The sequence below is a fragment of the Puma concolor genome, chromosome A1 (genome assembly GCF_028749965.1).
Source record: "Puma concolor isolate L17-30 chromosome A1, mPumCon1.1.hap2, whole genome shotgun sequence".
In the NCBI taxonomy this organism is placed as follows: domain Eukaryota; kingdom Metazoa; phylum Chordata; class Mammalia; order Carnivora; family Felidae; genus Puma; species Puma concolor.
In genome coordinates, this window is record NC_141667.1 from 33173213 (window position 1) to 33187515 (window position 14303).

Consider the following 14303-nt stretch of genomic DNA (forward strand, 5'->3'; position numbering starts at 1 on the left):
CACACACACACACCTACCTACATACACACACACACATATGGCTTGCACTAAAAACAAAACAATCAAAACACCAAAGAGCTGAAATGACAGGAATTTAAATCACAGATTTCTAGAACTTCAACACTAAAAGGGAACATGAAGAGCTAACAATTCAAATATCTTACTTTGTTTCTATGGAAACTGATGCTAAGAGAGAGAGGTAAACTAATATGGTCAAGGTCAACAAGTAAATTAGGGGCATAGCAAGGATTCCAACTCGGGCCTCACAGTTAGATCTGCAATCATGCAATTATTACTGGCTTCTCCTTATTCCCTGCTATGACTGCACAGGTCAAAAAAGACAATTGAATAAGTAAACAATTAGCAGATGCAAGTGGTTTCACATTACTGTTTAAAGTGCTCTGCCGACCACAGAGGCTACTTCTAATGTCTATGAATACAAAATATCTTCATAATGTGTTTCTTCAGAAACCAGTTGTTTACTGGCTCCATAGATTTTCTCATGGGTGTTTTCCTGGCATTTGGCCAGAGCACTGATGCAAAATTGGTGTTGTGTAACATGCTAAACTTTGGGCAATAGTGTAACGAGCCTTCACGAACAATCCTGCTTTTCCATCCAACATTAATCCTTATCATTCTATCCATCTTCATATAACATTTTTTTAAGGGTGACAATGCTGTGAGCCTCTCTAAATTACATTATATTCTTCCCCACATACACAGGAGTCCATTTTGTAAATAACTATCTTCCAATCAGTCCAGCCAAATTTTATTTTCTTCCTGCCATCTCCCTTTCTCCTCTTATTTCAACTTCTCCCAAGATAATCATGCAAAACATATTCAAATTATTCTTTCAGTAAGCTATTTTATTCTTTCTTCAAATTGCTCGAAATTCTTTTTTTCCCCAAAAGTCTCTTCTTTACTAACATGAACTGTTGAGGATGACTAGGATTCTTTTTTAAATGTTAGGCATTTTATTAATCTTTACTATGTAATCAGCAGTAGAGATCTAACATGATAATCCCCAACTTCATCTCCTCTGCAATAGTATCTATACAGATACCAGCTATCCCTTAGTTTTATTACTGAGTTTTAATTCAGATGATTTTGTGCCTTCACATGTTCACTGTTCCTGATCCCTCCTACCCCCGTGTGTTCACTGATCTCTGTGGTGATTCAGAATATACTGTGGACATCTGTCAAGAAGAAATAGGTTTGCCTTCCTGTAGAAAGTAGGTGAAAATTTAGATCTACTTATCCTAGACTGTATTTTTCCTTCAAGTGACTTTCCTTCAACGGTTCAAAGAAGTAAAAGCCTTCATGTATGCTCAACAGCATTTGTTTTAAATAACAGGACAAAATTGGAAAGCTATGCAGCAAAATATTAACAGTTTGGTTATCTAAGGATGTTTGTATTATGGGTGATAGTAACCTACTTATTTTTGCTTTTCTGTATGTTTCAAGATTAACAAAATAGCATATTAACACTAATTTTGAGAAAGCAAAGTTATTACAAACATTAAGTTTGGGGTCATACTGCCATCTGGATAGTAATCCACAACACATTAGACAAACATCAAACTAAAATACAATTAAAAAAAACAATAAAAATTAGTTTTTATAAGTCAACCTGATAGGCTAAGACTACTAGGTTATCCCACAACAGAAGAAACTAGATGAAAATCAACCTACAAAGGATTCTACTCATAGCACATTCCAATTTGATACCATGAAATAGGAACCACAAGAAACAAGAAGGTAGGAATGTTTTTTTCTTATTTCTCTTCATATATTTCCAGACTCAAAGACCCAAGGTATTACAAATGAAGAACAAGGTCAGTGTGACTTTTCACTTTCTCTATTCTATTCCTTAAAGAAGGAGTAACTATACCCATTTACCCTCCCCAAAATCAGATATTCTATTCAGCTACAAAAACAAAAAGAAAAACAAAATGAAACAAAATAAAATTCCCTTAATTCAAAGAGCAAGAATTGTTCAAGTTACACTTTCTCACCACAAAGCAGATTATAATACTTATTTTTTTTAATTTAGGTACCATTTGGAAATTAAAAGAGGAAAGTTACTTTTAAATAACCCTTATATAGGGGCACCTTGGTGGCTCAGTCAGTTAAATATCCAACTCTTGATTTCAGCTCAGATCATGTTCCCAAGGTCATGGGATCCAGCCCCTTGTCAGGCTCCATGTTGAGTGTGGAGCCTGCTTAAGATTCTCTCTCTCTCTCTCTCTCTCTCTCTCTCTCTCAAAAAATAAAAATAAAAATAAAAATAAAAATAAAAAATAACACTTGGATAAAACAAAAAACCATTACAACTACAGAACATTTGGAAAATAACAAAAATGAGAATACTACATATAAAAAGTTGGAAAATACTGCTATATAGTCAAAGAAAGTTACTTTAAAAAAAATTTTTTTAATGTTTATTTATTTTTGACAGAGAGAGAGAGACAGAGCATGAGCGGGGAAGGGGCAGAGAGAGAGAGGAAGACACAGAATCAGAAGCAGGCTCCGGGCTCCAAGCTGTCAGCACAAAGCCCGACACAGGGCTCGAACCCACAAGCTGTGAGATCATGACCTGAGCCGAAGTCGGAGGCTCAACCGACTGAGCCACCCAGGTGCCCCCAAAGAGTTACTTTAAATATTTTATTATTAATTTCTGAAAAATAAAATAAATGGGCAAAGTAGCTCACGTTAGAAAGAGTAAAACAGAACTTAGGAAAGCAAGCAGAAATTAATAAAATACAAATCGATAAATTAAGAAATAGTAAAATAGAGATAAATTAGAATTATAAATAAATTTAAAAGCTAATTATTTTTAAAGAACAATAGAATAAACCAGTTTGGTCAAATATAATTTAAAAACAGAAAAGTGAAGGGGGAAAAAAAAACACAGACGCATTATCTAATATCAGAAAAAGATCAGGGGCACCTGGGTGGCTTAGTCAGTTAAGCATCTGACTCTGGATTTCAGCTCAGGTCACGATCTCACAGTTTGTGGGATCAAGCCCCGCATGGAGCCCACTTGGAATGCTCTCTCACTCTCTCTCTGCCCCTCTCCCACTCACACTTGTGCACACACACTTTCTCTAAAAATAAATAGCATTTTTTTTTTATTTTTAATGTTCATTTTTGAGAGAGACAGAGCGTGAGTGGGGGAGGTGAAGAGAGAGAGGGAGACATAGAATCCGAAGCAGGCTCCAGGCTCTGAGCTGTCAGCACAGAGCCTGAGGCAGGGCTCAGACCCACAAACCCTGAGATCAAGACCTGAGCCAAAGTCAGATGCCCAACCGACTGAGCCACCCAGCACCCCAATAAATAAATTTTTAAAAAGAAAAGGAAAAAGAAAAAAGATCAAACAACAAAAAATGAAAAGTATTTTAATTTGGGAAAAAAGTAAAAGATTAATAATCATAGGATGGGGTGCCTGAATGGCTCAAATGGTTAAGCTTCCTACTTTGGCTCAGGTCAGGATCTCACGGATTGTGAATTTGAGCCCCGCACTGGGCTCTGTGCTGACAATTGGGAGCCTGGAGCCTACTTCAGATTCTGTCTACCTCTCTCTCTGCCCCTTCCCAACTCACACTCTATCTCTCTCAAAAATAAATAAACATTAAAAAAAATTTTTTAATAAATAACCATAGGATAAATTGGGGAAAGTTGCCAAAAGAAAATCCATCAAAAGATAGTGTATGGCCCACATTCATGCAAATGGATGGGTAATGTTTCTGTTCTTTCAAGTAACGAATAATTTCTTTTCTAGTTAAGTTGTTAAAAAGTAAAGAAAAAAGATGAGATGCCTCATAATTAATTTAGTCAATCTGAAATAATCCTTATACAGAAATCTGACATAGCAGATAAAAGAAACCACAAGCCCATCTAACTTAAAAATATTAATATAAGATTTATAAATATTAGCAAAAACAAACCTTTTAATGTAATATAAACATTAAAAAAAAGAAAAAAAGACCCCATGGTCAGTGCCAGTAGAAAACATTCCAAGAATTCTAGGTGGATGCTTCTTTAATACATAAAAGAAAATCTTTACTGCAATTTATCAGATCAGGAAACCAGGAGATAAAGCAACCATCTCAACAGATGCTGGAACAACATTTGTAAATAATTAAACATTCATTCTTGGTAATCTGAAGAAATATTAATAAAATAGAGAAAAATGTTCCCAATCCAACAACCAACAATTTCATGCTTACTGTCAAAACATAAGAAAATTTTCCATTGACAAGTGTGCCTGAAGGCACAATTATTTATCACTGTTCTGGTAGTCTGACCAAAACTAATAACATAAAATAAATTATAAATTTAAAAGCAGCAGAGACAGAATCATTACTATTATTTACGTGTAGTGTGGGGTTTTTTTTGTCTGTAAAACCCAAGAGAATCAATTCAAAATATTTTAGATGAGCTAATTATTTGAAAATCCATTGGTTAAATGTATTTTTAACTATTGTTTGCCCAGAAGAGTTCACTAAGATTGTACATTCCACTTCCTAAGGTTAAGGTTTTCTATACCAAAGCAGTAAATAGAACATAGGACCTATTTTTCTCTTCCCCTTGGATGAAGGGGCAGTTTGATGAGACTATAGCTCCAATTTTTTCTTTTAATTTTCTTCACTTTCAAACTCAACGGAGGAGCTCAGAATCCACTGTCAAAGTTTTGAGTCTCCTGAGAAAATCCCACCTTAAATGGCATCATATAACAGTTGCCATATACATTTATTCAGTCAACAGAATATGTTCTAAATCCTAGGGCATGGTGATATGCACTAAATGTTTATATACAGATGAATCTGATCTCATCCCTGTAGCATGAGCACGTCCCAGAGGAACCTACACTGTTGTTAGTAGGGGTGGCCACTCACAGCTACTTTGAAAGTCCAATGTGGCCAGCAACACCTTTTATGATGATCCCCAAGGGTGTGCAGGTGCTTGCACAGGCTGCCTCATCCTTCACTTTGCTATTTGTACAGAGGGCACCAGGCCTGGAATCTATTGAGAAAGGGTTCTTCAGAGTACCGACACCAAGCTTAGGCTTTAAATTGTCCAGCACATGAGTGTCTTCCCTGAATTCATGATAACCATAACTGACTTGCAGTGGTGATGGTAACCTCTAGCCACATACTTATAAGGTTGCGTTGTTTTCTGGGGTTTGGTCTTTTTTGTTGTTTTGGTTTTTTGGTTTGGGGGTTTCTGATATGCTGATAGAATCCAATCAGCACTTCCCACATTTGTTTGATTTGCCTTTTCTTTTTTCAAAATCATTCCTATACTGCATACAGCCCTAAATTTTATTCGTTTTCTCCTTCTTTAAAAAAAAATTAGCTCTACCTTGATTTCTACTTTCATTTCTAGTGTCAATGCACATCCCTACGTACAGGCACTCTATTTTTCTTACTGCTTTTGCTCTATTGGTTCATGACATAATTAATGATATTTATAAAATATGGCAAATAATCAGGGGTCTCTGAACTGGGTTTCAAGTAGCCCTGAGTTACATAACAGAGTAGGCAAGCATGGGTAATTGCCAAGCAATGAATTTCCAGATCCTCAGCTGTACTCTTAGACTACAGCTACAGCAGAGATATCTTGCTGAACATTTCCTTCCACAACCATACAATGACAATCACATGCATATTTTATTTGGGCACCAAGTCTTCTAACAATTGTCATTCATCAACCACTTCTCTGATTTCTCATTCATTCTTATCATATACCTGGTAGATTTACATTAATGAGAATATGGTGTGATTAATATATCTTTTATACATTTAGTATCCTCCACAGTTTTGGCTGTTGAATCCCACTGAATCCTCTCCCATTCCAATAATCAGTAATACTCAGATGCAGGTAATGAGCTAATGTACCTCATTATGAGCCTTTAGGAGGGTTCGGTTCAAGACGGCTATGTAAGAGGATCCTGAATGGCCCTCCTCCTATTAATACATCAAATCTACAGCTACACGTGGAACAATGTCCTCTGAGAAAAAAAAACCCTAAAAACTGACTTGTCTGCAGTGAGCCAAAGAGAGAAGACCCACACCAAAGTGGGTAGGAAAGCCTGGGTCACAATCTTGTCATAAATACCATTCTACTTGGGGCAACCCAGTCCGGAGGGAACTCAAAACCTGGTGCTTCTCCTTGAGGAGTGAAGAGTTTGAAGCCCACACGGGCATCCCTGACTTTTAAGATCTGCACCTGAAAGGAGTCCCCAAAGCATATAGCTTAGACAACTAAAAGGGCTGGCGCGCTAGGACTCACCCGGCCCTGGGTTCCACTTAGAAGCCGCCCATGGAGGGGAGTCAGGATTTTGTGCAGAAGAGGCTCACTTGCTGGTCTTGGAGCTTTGGCCTGAGAGACAGGCATCTGATTTACACACATTTTGAGGCCCGTAGGGGAGCTCTCCGGAGGGCGACGGGCAGCCGCGATCGTCACGCTCGCTCTCCCTCTGCCAGCTCCAGGGCAGCGCCAGTACTTCCCAGAAGGGAGCTTTTACGACACTGCAGCCCCAGGTTTTGCGACCGCGCACGGAGGACACCTCTCCACTAGCGGCGGGCCCGGCTTCCGCTTGTGGTCCCGTGGGACAGTATATGTTCGCACGAGCCTTTCTCCTATGAAGTCTACTTTTATGTTTGTGAATATATAATTATATAACTGTAAAGTAAGCTACTTTGTGTCACAATGGCACTAAAGTTAAATTTATTCAGAATAAAATTTTTATTACTTCGAGACTTATCACAGAAAAATGATAATTTCACATTTCAATTTATTTACACAATTTTTGCAAAGTATTCAGGACCAGTGTAAGACATTCAAGCATTAAAAAATTACAGTAGAGGGGTGCGTGGGTGGCTTAGTAGGTTAACTATTGAACTTGGGCTCAAGTCATGATCTCATGGTTCATGGGTTCAGAGGCCCGTGTGGGGCTCTGTGCTGACAGCTCAGAGCCTGGAGCCTGCTTGGGATTCTTTGTCTCCCTCTCTCTCTCTGCCCCTCCCCTGCTCTCTCTCTGTCTCTCTCTCTCTCTTTTAAAAATACATAAACATTTAAACATTGATTACATTAGATTAAAAATATACAGGGGGAGGTTAGATGGAAATGAATTCAAAAGGAGAAGAAATGGTATAAAATTTGACTATTAAAATGACCTTCACATATTTTTAAGTGAGACATTATAGCTATTGATTGTTATTGTGTTAGGATACCACTGGAAAATGTTTAAGGTGATTTAATCGTTTGTTTTGATGTTAATATTGGCAACTGGGCAGAAATTACACTACTTTCAACAACTTCGAGTAAAATATTTTAGCTATAAATGTGGAAGAAATACATAGATTTTTCAGTATTATTTTAATGGACGTGCAAGCAAAAGTTTGAAGTCCTCTATGTAGACCATAGAAGGCTAATGGGTAGGTACTCCAGCTAGCACTCATTGGTACCAACTTAGCTAACATGCTTTTTGCTCTGAGGCTCTGGTTCATCCCTAAATTCATCATCTGGGGCACCTCGGTAGCCTGCATTAAATTTCCCAGAAATCTAGTCCAGATAGCTCAGCACCAAACCCAGGCTAATTCCTTTGGATGGCCATTCCCCTAAGACGAGTGGGGAAAACAACAGACCTGTAGGTTCCTCCTGCTGGTTTCCAATGTTAGGGTCTCCTGAAAATACTACACTGATCAAAAAGAAGCCACAGAAACACAGAGCCAGATTAATAATTCTCTATTTCTCTAATTCTATAATGATACGGTTTCCACAGTACTTTCAATCTATATTATCAAACACAATACTTAACCTGATGGTGCTTTGCGTCAGTCCTGTGCCAAGCACACCTTGCCTTCCACCCTCAGGCTTCTCTGTTGACGGCACAGAGTGAGACGCTACAGGAACCTGTTTCATGCTAAATCTCATACAAGCCAGAAGGGCAGATAATTTGTCCCATGAGGTGAACCTTTGACAAATAGGGGGTGCGAGCTGATGGATAAGTGTTTCCCCCTCTTTTCCTCAGGAGAGATGGTCCTGAGATGCATTTCACAAGGTTTCTAGGGTAATCCCATGAAGTGGTGACCATCCTGATAATACTTCTTTGTAGAGGTTCTCCCTCTTTCTCTCTTTGCTGTCCTGAAATTCTGTTCTTTGGAAATATACTCCCAAGTAATTTGCATATTTGGTCTAAGGATACAAAATCAGACAGGGAGAATTTATTGACAAAAGGAACCAGTGCTAATATGCTGCTAAGATGCTTTCTTGAAGCTTAGACATGATGGGTCCATTGTAAATGAAGCGGACCATGCCAAAACTTTCTTAGCGTAATACTAAGATAGGGATCAGAAGACTCAGGGAGGTTGGAATATTAAAGTGGAATTATTATGTAAGAATCCAACTCATGTCTATGTTTCGTATGAGGGCACAGAGGATACAGAATGCATAGGTAAGGCATGACAGAGATCTTTAAGAAATATCACTAAGAAACTCAGTGAAGGATGTCCTCTGACATATAGTATTGACAGTAGAACATGGCACCATATAGCTGTGTTCCCTACTGTCAAGGGGATGAATACTCCAGATTAATAGGAATCAGTTACTGACATTTAATTGTTAAAAGCAAGTCACAGTAATTGGCTGATTTACTGACAGAATGATAGAAATAATACATTCTGGGTCAGATCCCATTGGCACCAGCAAATTATATGAAAAGGCAGCCCAGACTCCCATGTCACAGACCTTGGTCGTACTAACACCAATCCCTCAACTTACATATACAGTCCCATGGGGAAGGAAGAGGTGGTCCCTTCTGACCAAATGGCAGAGGAGGAAAAAGAGTCCTGGTGTACAGAGAAACCAGTTCAAGGTTGGTGCTGGCAAAAAACGGACTTCTGTTGTAACACAGTCCTACTCAGGAGTGGTCCTAGTGGGAAATGATAAATCTTCCCAGTAAGCACTTCTGCAAGTAGTCTGTTTGGTTATTTATTTTGTATGAAGAGAGAAGTGGTCCAAGATACAAATATACATGGATTTATGAGCAGATGAATGGCTTGGATGGTTATTAGAGGTCAGGAAGTAATTGTACTAAAAGATTGGGGAACCAAAAAAAAAAAAAAAAACCCTCGTAAAGAGGTATGTGGATGGCCCATGGGAGATGGCCAAGGCAGGCAGATTTCCTTGTTTCACAATACCCTCCTCCACCCATTGCAACCAAAACTAGGCACTCACGATGACCTGTTCAGTAAACATCAGCAGGCCTCTTTCCTCGGTCAAGCCAGTACTGATGTGATAGGCCAGTACTGATAGGCCAGTCCAAGCCAGTACTGATGTGATGAGAAGTAGCAGAATTTTGTCCTTTCCAGAATTTACATCTACTTTCAGAAGAGTTTGTCTTTCCTGTCCTAAGTGCCTCTTGCAATAGTACCATCTGAGAGTGACAGAATGCCTGATCTATCACATGGTATCACATACAACCCTGCCTTAGGTCAAGGGGCCTGTTTTATTGCAAAGTATGTGTGACAGTGGGCACAAGACCACAGAATCCCTTGGCCCTTACCACACACTGAACTAGAAGGAGCAGACCCAATAAGAGTGGGGGGCTTGTCAGAGACTCTGCTAAGGCACCAACTTAAGGCAAACACTGTGCAGGATTGAGATACTGACCTCCATGATGTGATGTATGTACTGAACTAACAGCTGAAAAATGATGCTATCTCCTCAACAGCTGCAATGTATCAGTCTCAGGACCAAGGAGTTGAAATGAGATTGGCTCTTCTCACAATCAGCCCCAGGGTTCCATTTGTGGAATTTGTGCCTCTTGCCTCTCACACTGGGGCTTCTCTTTTGATGACAAAGCGAGAGACACTATGGGAACCTAACTCAGAAGTGCCGGAGAGTTATTCCTTGTGGGGCAAACCTCTGACCAATAGGGATGGGAGCTAATGGAAAAACATTTCCCCTAAAGTGCATTTCATGCTGTTCCTCATAAGCTTCCTTGCGATTGAACAACCCGTTTCTCCATGTTTCCAACTTGGTTAACACTTCCTAGTTTGGGCTCTCCTTCCTTCTTTGCTCCACTTGTCCTTTCCCTCACTCCTATACCCTGCAATAACACTCCCCAGTAAAGTACTGCCCAGAAGTACTCAGACTCCGCTTTCTGGAGAAATCTAAGTAGGAGAGGTCCTGTACTAATAGTTTGCTGGAAAAAACTAAATTTGCTCCAAACGTAGTTAGCCTCTCCTTTGCTAAAAACCAGGCTTCTGGCAATTTTATGTCTTTATATCCTTCTTGTCAGCAAACTTTAAAGATAAATACTCTCAAATTCAAACTCCTGTCTCCAACAGGTGCTTCATTACATGTGGATCTATTCTCTTCTTTCTATAAATGAATACCACTGCTCTAGCTCAGGTCTTCAGTATCTCTCACTACAACAGGCTTCCTCCAGTGTTAACTTCCTTATGTCAGTCTCTCACTGCCACCAGAGTAAGCTATCTCAATGGCAAATCTGACCTTGTCTCCTGCTTAAAATTCTTCAGTGGCTCTTCATTACCTAAAAGATGACCCTCACGTTTCTTACCCTCTTTCACAAGGCTTTCTGGGATCCAACCTCTGCTGACCTTTCTAACCTCATTTTCTGCCACTCCTTGGCAGTTCTGGCCTCACTACTTACTATCTTTCCCCCTCCTACACTGGCTTTGCAGACCCCCCGGCTGGAATGACCTCTTTTCCCCATTTTCCACTACCCTGCACCCCTGCCTATCTACCTGAATAAGCTTTACTCTCCCGTTACACTTCAGACTGTAGGTGTCCAACTGCAAGAAGCCTCACATAGCTTCCTCTTCCCAAACTGGACCCCACAGTACCCTGTGCGCATCTCCCCTGCACTAACTACTGGATATTTTAAGTATCAAGTCACCATCTGTTTGCTTCTAATGGCAAGTATCATGTCATAGGCATCCATATATCCCCGGTGCATGGCTTATTACATGTGTCATAACCTACATTGAATAAATTTTTTGAGAAAGAAAATTAAAGGAGAAAATACATGACACTTAACTCTAACAAATCTAGAAATTTAAACAGAACTGCTTTTGACAAAACCAAATCCCACATTATTTAAGTTTCTTTGTTAGGGTAGACAGATCACTCCTGCAATCGTATGTCTGACTCCCTACCCGTGTGACATTCAAACACCTGTTGCCGAGTGATTAAACTGCTCTGACGCAAGCATCGTCCTGGCCTGAGGCCTAGTACTCGAAGGTGTCCTGGTTACCCACCGCCCTCTGAGTCAGTGTGGTACACTTCTCACTGATGGTCCACGGCACCACAGATCCCAACCTACTGGGTTATAGTTTTCCATGTCCCTGGTATTAGTTACGACTTCTTTTTCGTGTCTCTGCTTGATATTCTAGTTCCTCCAAAGTCCAGGTATTCCTCCGTTTATCCTCATCTTTTGGAGACTAGGTCTCTGCTCCCTGCTGGCTGCCTTCCAACTGTACCTGGGTTAAATGCCCGACCTCTGAATCTCTATGAGTCACCTGCTCCAGATTTTGTGCTAGACTTGGACCAAAGGTAGATGTACGCGATCTGTCCTTCCTCCCTGTTGGCCTGGCATCCAGTTCTGAACCTTCCTTCAGACTCATTTCATGTCAGTTTGCCTGGACTTACAATCCTGAACTTCACCTGACCATTCTCATCCTCCTCTCAGAACCCAGACAGGACATCCCCAAATTATTAAGCTTTTGTATGAATCCATATTTTATTATATTGACCTTGCTCAAAGTGAGTTATACTTTTAATACAAAGCAGAAAAAAAGGTTTACAAATAAATTCAGAGGAAATAACTCTCTCTGAATGGACTCAACAATTCAGAACTTTGTATGAGATGATTTAGAGGAGTGGTTCCCAAGTAAGCCTGCCTCTCGTAGAGACCCACTGGTGTGAACAAATCTTCTGACATCAAGCTTTTATGGAGTCACCAGAAAGTATACACATACATGATCGCCCCTTCTTACTTTATCAGCTTCCTTCTAACTACCTGTCTTAAATTATTTCATTACCAAGACTGACTTAGCTTATCCAAATACCCTAAAATGCAAACCATTTTTGTTTCCCCCAAAATCTCTGGAACAATACTGATAGAAAAAGGAGGTTGAAACTTTGTCCTAAATAAGACTTTGGCATTATTTATATATTCATATGTTCATATGTTTCCTTTATGTTCAGAATGAATTTGTTGGTGTCTCCCCAATTTGTCTGCATCCTTCCTTCAAGTAATAAATGCCTGCCCAGTTTAGCAAGGCCTACTTATCTTGCCCGGGATACTATTAGGTACATCGTGTACAGCCATCCTGATTTTATGGATATCATGGAATTTGGCGATCTGCTCCAAGATCTCCTTACCTACTTCTCTTTTTAATTCCCTGCAAAACGAAACCTGGTGTTAATATGGATGCCCACACTATTTTCTCATTAGTCATTTCTAAATCACAACAGGAAAACAGTCAATGAGGTCATCTTTGGGTCTTTGGCTATCTTTTTAAAGAAACACTTTTCCCTTCATTTCCCTGGTATTATTTAGTTGTTTTAAAATCTACCAGTCACTGAAGTGTTTAATCTGCAGCTTTTCTCAGAAAAGAATCCTGTTTTGCTGAGTAAAGTGCACTGTGCTGCATTCTCTATGCGGAAGATGAGCTATTGATTTTTCTCTAATGATGTTTGATTTGGGGGCATATATAACTGTTGAATTACTACGTCTTTTTGAATTGAACACCTTACAAATGGATTCAAGATGGCCCTTTATGGATTAAAATACTTCTCAACAGTACATTATCTATAACAACAAAATAAATCACCAGTATATGAGTAAAATATTGACTAGATCTTTCTTCTCCCCATTAATTTGAACTTGACATCTAGTATTTCAGTTTTTACGTAGTGAGATGGCATTATATCCACACTGATGACAGCCTAGAAATGTTGCCAATTAAAATTTAAACATAAAAAGTATTCTTTGTTTCAGGTAAAACTGGTCTGAAAACGAAAGCTAATGTGGCATTTTCAAAATAATTTGGTGTCAATAGCCTGTCATGGACTTTTTCATGAACTCAGAACAATCTCATTGGAAAAGTATCTATTTCATGAGCTGTGGCAAATAGCTGAGGAAAAGGATTTCAGCCTGGCTCTAAGCGTTAGTTCTTGATTCAACCGAAAAGAGGAAACATCCATAAAATTTCTTGCAGCCAGTAAAGAAAAGTGCTTTTTGAACTCATGTCCTCCCACTTAAACTACAACAAATTCCTTTTCATACTGTAGTGGTAGTTAAGTGTCCTGGAAACAATATCAGTTACCATCCTCATCATATCATCACCACCAGCACTGTCGTGGTGATACTGAGAGCTATTGATTTTTCACAATTTTTTTGATAAATTGATACTGAGATACTGAGATACTGAGAACGAAGTGAGAAGAGCAGAGCTGATCCAAGATCCCATTTTTTGACTTTTGATCTGCTGCTTTTTCCCAGCTATTATCATCAAGAACAGGATATAAAGTGCTATTATGGGGATAGATCTACGTTTTAAGAGGACAAAAGAAAATGTCACTATTGGTTTTTTAAAAGAAAATGTCACCAGGGAAGAAAAATAAGACATGGATTTAAACCCCTATTAGATCCTTTAAAGTGCTAGACATGTCAGGTTAAATTATACTCTTCAGAACAAGCTTTTTGGTGTTGACATAATTTCCCCTACGTTACAGAGGAGGAATTGGGCTCTGAACACGAAAGCAATATGCCCACTCAGGTGAGACCTATGAGGCAGAAATGAATGCCACATTCAACTGAGGCAACAATTGTTGGTTACCATACAGATGTCAGTGGTTCTCAGACTTAGCCTCATGCTGCTGTCACCGAAGGATCTTTGCTTGGGCACCATGCAAGGTCAGATGAACATCTGCTACATGAGTACTTTTAAAAAGTACTTTTTAAAGGGAGCCATACATGAATACTTTTAAAAAGCTTCTCATTTTAAGGGTGCCTGGGTGGCTCAGTTTGTTAAGCGTCTGACTGGCTCAGGTCATGATCTCACAGTTCACTAGTTTGAGCTCCATGTCAGGCTCCGTGCTGACAGCTCAGAGCCTGGAGCCTGCTTCGGATTCTGTGTCTCCCTCTTTCTCTGCCCCTCCCAGCTTGTGCTCTGTCTCTGGCTCTCTCGAAAATAAATAACCATTAAAAAAAATTATTAAAAAAAATAAAAAGCTTCCTGTATTAAAATCGTCTTAAAAATTTG